Genomic DNA, 5,836 nt, shown 5'->3' with positions numbered 1-5,836 from the left:
TTCGTAGGGCCCTGACTGGGGGTGAAGTGTGATTTTCAACCTCTCAATAATAAATAAAAATAACAAAAAAGAGAGAAACAGAAAAAAACAAAAAAACTCTTGGGTCTCCTGTGTTTAAAATACTCAAGCAGTTTATCAAAAGATGTCATCTCCACTCCCATGATAGGGGATGAAGAAGCTTTCATGTTAGGCAATCTGGAAATACTCCAAAAGATTCTCAGGGGAACCTCCATATTAGGCAAACTGACATGCCCCAGTTACCTAGATATCTAGTCTTAATCTCTGTTGCTGCCTAAATTACTATTCCTAAAATACAAATCGTATTATTCTCCTGCTCTAAAATCTTCATAGGCCTCCTATTGCCTCTTAGATAAAATACATTTCTTAGTTTAAAGTTTCTACAGCCCCAAAGCTATCTTTTCAAATCTATTTCATCCTACCATAACAAATGATGTAAGGATTTAGCCTGCTAGTCAATGGAGTAATCCCCTTTAAACTCCTGCTTTAGGAATTTAACCCTTGGGTTCCCAAGGAATTTACTATGTTTTGTGGTGTCTTTCTCCTGGTTATAGCTAACTCTTTTACAGGGTTACTCTGCTTGCAAATGGTCACAATGGCTAACTGTTTTTAAGGTTAGCCTGCCAGTCAATGGCCTAATCCCTGCTAAATTTCTTTTTAGAAATTTAACCCACCTTATGGAGTCGACAAGTCATTAGAACTTGTGTTTTAATGGTGTTTTCCTCATTGATGGCATCTTTCCCCTGGTTAAGTATGAGTTCTTCTAGGGTACTGTCTTTTCCCTTGTTAACTACTAAAACCTCTTTTCTTTGTTAAAACCCCACGTGGATTTACCCTGCTGTAAGCAGTATGATAAAATCTTTGACTCTTGATTTTTGGGGAGAGGGAAGGGAAGAAATGATGAAAGAGACAGATTCAGTGAAATCTGGAGCAATTTGAATAAACTTATGCCCAATAAAGTGAGAACCCCAAGAATAATTTATAAAATAGCAAACAGTATTGTAACAACTTTGAATGGCTTAAGAAGTGTGATCATTTGGGCAGCTAGTTGTGTAGTGGACAGAGCACCAACCCTGATATCAAGAGAACCTGAGTTCAAATATGACCTCAGATACTTAACACGTCTTGGCTGTGTGACCCTGGGCAAGTCACTTAACTCCAATTGTCTCAGCCGAAAAAAAAAAAAAAAAAAAAGTCAAATTGAATGAGGAACCATAATTCCACAGGACCAATGGCAGCTGTTCACTTCCTAAGAGAGACAAGCTGGATTTGATATGCAGAATGAGATTTACATTTTGGGGCTTGACCAATTCAGTAATTTGTTTTGCTTGAATATACATATTTATTTCTTACAAGGGATTAGTTTTCTTGCTTTTTTTTATCCAATGGGGAAGGAAAGAAATTTTTTTTTGTTAATTTAAAAAAATATAATTTAAAAGAACAAAATAACCAAACAGATGGAAATTAATGAGATCATCTTGATTTTATCAGTTTTCCTCACAAAAATATTGTCTGTCCCTTTTTGTAACTAAAATTTCCAACTAAGTGTTACAGTAGATAAAATACAAGACCTGGAATAAGGAAGATCTAACTTCAAATCCTGCCTCAGACATTTACTAGCTGTGTGTCCCTGGGTAAGTCACTTAATCTTTGTCTGTTTCAGTTTCCCCAACTGTAAAAAATGAGGATAATAATAGTATCTATCTTCCAGAGTTGTGAGAACTAAACTAGATATCTGTAAAGTGCTTAATATAATGCGTGGCACATAGTAGATGCTTAATAATTATTTGTTTCCTGTAATATTTTTCTCTAAAATGTAATGTTCTCTAGGAGCAGGCTTCTTGGGGGCTTCTGGGAACAGTCTTTATTTCAGTTCAGTAATCACCCCAAATGCAGCCAGGAGTTAAAGTCCAAATCCTTTATTGTCTCTTTCAAAGTCTTGTCTCCTTCACTTGGGACTAGACTAGTTTTCTGGAGGCCTTCCGGATCTTGGTTTCAGTGGAGAAGCGAAGGAGGAGAGCCTGCCACCACTTCTCTGTCTTTGTTAGTTCTGATTCTGACTGAGCTTGTCCAAGTTTATATCCTTTTTCATCATAGGTGTGAATCTTGTGGAACTATATTAAGTACTAAGTACATGTACTGAACTAGAGAATGGTTAAGCACCCTGCTAAACAACCATTGTCTCTATCAATTCCACTGACTTAGCACCTTGTTTCAAGTTCTGGCCCATAACAGTTCCCCTCTTTTCACATGCAAGAGAAGCATTATCCTACATAGAGAAAACTATCAACCACATAGTCTTGCTATGTGCTTAATGTTAACAATGAAGTTTGAGATCCACAATTCTGATGGACAGGCTCTTTTCAATATTGAGATGATAGAGGCCAGTTCCAGTGATCTTGTGATGAAGAGAGCCATCTATACCCAGATAGAGAACTGGGGGAATTTAATGTGGATCACAACATAACATTTTTACTCTTTCTATTGTTTGCTTGCATTTTGTTTTCTTTCTCATTTTTTTCCTTTTTGATCTGATTTTGTGTGTGTGTGTGTAGCAACATAATTATATAAATATGTATACATATATTGGATTTAAGATATATTTTAACATGTTTAACATATATTGGATTACTTGCCATCATAGGGGAAAGAGAGGGAAAATTTGGAACACAAGGTTTTGCAAGGGTCAGTGTTGAAAAATTATCCATGCAGATATTTTGAAAATAAAAAGCTTTAATAGAAAATAATAAAATTTAAAAACAGAAATTTGAGATCCAGAGTATGACTGATTAGAAAGCAGAATACCATTCTGCTCAGAAGTTACAGGGAGTTGGACTTTTCGATAGTCCTCCAAAGCCAGCTCAGGTAACAATGACAATGCCCCATTGGACTTTCAGGAGAAGAATTTTGGGGAACAGAATGCCAGATCATCATGGCATCTGTCCCTATGTTCCCAAGACCCCAAGATGGAAGGTGAACTCTTAATTCTTACAGGTTCTTAGGTCCTTTTACCATCCTCAAGAGAGGGAGATAGTGGCTTAAAGGTCAGGTCCAAATTTGAGTCTTAGCTTTGTCACTAAGTCACATAGTAAAATTGGAAAAAATCCCTTCCTCTCTCTGGGTCTCAGTTTCCTCATGTGTAAAAAGAAGGGTTACGCCTGATACCTACGACCTCTCATTTATGAGTCTGTGGACAAGAGGCTATAAATAAAGTGAATTCTATGATTCCCATGAAATCAGACTTCCTCTCTTTATTCCCAGGGCTCTGGTTTTGCAAGGAGTTCAGTTCCCAGGACTCTAATCCACAGCTGTTTAGCAGCTGGAAAGAGGCACCTCCTTTTGCTGAGGGGAAGGCAGGATTAAGATCTCTGAATTGTACAGGCAGAGCTGTCAGGAGTGCTTAAGAATCCAGTCAGTTCCCAGCTTGGCAGCTTTGGGAGGAAGTACAGAAGCTTCTGTGGTCCCCAGCCTAACCTCAGGTTCTTGGCAGCCTGGGGGAACACGAACCTGGGAGAAGCAAAAGGCAGCTCCCTCCACGCTTGGGATTTCCAGTCAAGAAGTTCTTGTCAGGCTGAACAGGGAGGAATTGGATGGTTTCATGAGTTCCCCCATCAATTGCACGATTGTCAGGGTGCGAGCTTGTATCTGGCTCTGCTGCTCCAAAAGTTGATTTCAGTTATTGTTCTAAGGTTGTTTGGAGGGAAATGTTAAGAGCTTAGCAGACGTCTGTGCGAAGTGGGAAGAAGACCTGCCTGGAGACCATAGGAACTTTGGTGGCAATGGTGGCTGCAAGCAGAAGCAGCACTTGCAGGCATGCTTAAGCCCAGATACAGTTAGGGTGTTGAACAACCGCTCTGAAAGGGGTCACAGGGAACCCTTTGCTGACACCGGGTACACCTGGTGCTGATTGGCCTCTCTGGTTGCCCATATGCAGGTCTGGACTGAAGTTCCAGGGAGGAGACAAAAAAAAGTAGTCAGTTATTAGGGAGCAGGGGGTTCTGGTCACTGTATCAAAGAAAAAAAAAGCATTAGCACTTGTAACTGCAGGGGACCAGGGTAAAGACCAGCAGAACAGTGACCATACTTCTCCCAGGACAACACCAAAATTTTGGAAGCACCAAAACCTTGCAGACATCCAGAACCCTCTCTGAAAACAGCAGCATGAAAAAGCTTGGGACAAGGCTTCCCCATACCCAGCCAAGTAGGGCCCAACTTCGACATAAAATTTAAAGTAAAAAAAAAAAAAATTGAAAAAATGAGCAAACCACAAAAAAGAATTTGTAAAAGCCTACTATGGTGGCAAGGAAAAGCAAGACATAAACTCAGAAGAAAACTAGTTTAAAACAACTACAAAAAAGTCTCAAAAATGATGCTAATTAGGCTCAAATCCAACAAGAATTCCTAGAAGAATTAAAGAGATGAGTGATAGAAGAAAAACTGGGAAAAGAAATGAGTAACACAAGATAATGATGAAAAAAAAATTAGCAGCTTGGTTAAAAAAAAAGGCACTAAAAATATTAAGGAAAACAATACCTTAAAAAATAGAATTGGCCAAATTGTAAATGTGGCACAAGTATTCACTGAAGAACTCTCTAAAAAGCAAAATTGGGCTAAATGGAAAAAAGAAGTACAAAACCTCATAGAAGAAAATAATCCCTTAAAATTAAATCCCTTTAAATTTTAAAATTAAATAATCCCTTAAAATTAAATAATCCCTTAAAAATTAAAAGTGGTCAAATAAAAGCAAATGATTCCATCAGACTTCAAGATCAAGGTGATTGAGAATCAAAGGGAATAAACTAGTATCAAAATGATCTCCTTTTTTTCAGTTTATATTCAATGAACTGAGAAACAAAATTTAAAGACTTTTTTAGTCTTCAGGACGCCCTCCTTTTCTTTTTCCTTTGTTCCATTTATGAAAGCTGAAGTGTAGGAGAATAGGGAAAAGGGATAAAATTACTCTCTTCTCTCTTCTTTTCCCTCCAGGAACAGATATTACAATGTGCAGCCAGAAGTTCTTGCTTTTCCAAGAGACTAGAGGAATAACATCAAAGACAATGTTCATAAACTCTAAACTCCTCTATGGAGAAGAGGGGATGTTGGATGTCCTAGTCATCATGAAGCCTTTATCAGTTCTTCTAGCAGAGAAAGGACATTTTCAGGGAAACAATAACTTTGAAAATTGTCTTGTGGGTAGCCTTGAATTCATGAATTTCTGAGTTTGAGCATTCAGGCACGGGGCTTCTAGAGAGAAAGAGATTTCCTCAACAATGCATTTCTTGGAGAAGGAAGATTAACTTCAAAAAAATCTCTCTATATCTTTCAAGTTGTCATGGAGCAGGGAGAGGAATGAGAAGGAGAAGAGAAATCTGCTTTATGTAAACTTTTTCTGTATCTGTTCCTAGGTTTTGAAGAGTGCTTTGCATCTTATTCATTTCTGTGGGCATGAAATAAAGTTTGCACTGTTCTTAGTATCCATATTGTGCATGAAGTACTGATGATGAAAATTAGACAGTTACTGTACTTGAATTTTGTTTTGTTGATTTTCCCAGAGTTTTACTTTGGGAAGATCATGACATAAAAAAGCAGAAGAAAACTGGCTCAGTAACCTTTTTACTGTTTCTTAAATAAAACATTCATCTGCCAAATGCAGGCATTTTCACTGATCATCTCCTATGCCTGGAATATGTGCCCTCTTCACCTCTGCCTCTAGATTTCCTTTAAATCTAAACTTAAATCTCACCGAAGCCTAGCCTGATCCCACTTAATACTAGTACTTCCCTTCATCATCTCCAATTTATCCTGCATAGATCTAATT

Source organism: Antechinus flavipes, chromosome 1 (genome assembly GCF_016432865.1).
Source record: "Antechinus flavipes isolate AdamAnt ecotype Samford, QLD, Australia chromosome 1, AdamAnt_v2, whole genome shotgun sequence".
In the NCBI taxonomy this organism is placed as follows: Eukaryota; Metazoa; Chordata; class Mammalia; order Dasyuromorphia; family Dasyuridae; genus Antechinus; species Antechinus flavipes.
The sequence above is the reverse complement of the archived record's forward strand: the minus strand, read 5'-3'. Positions refer to the sequence as shown.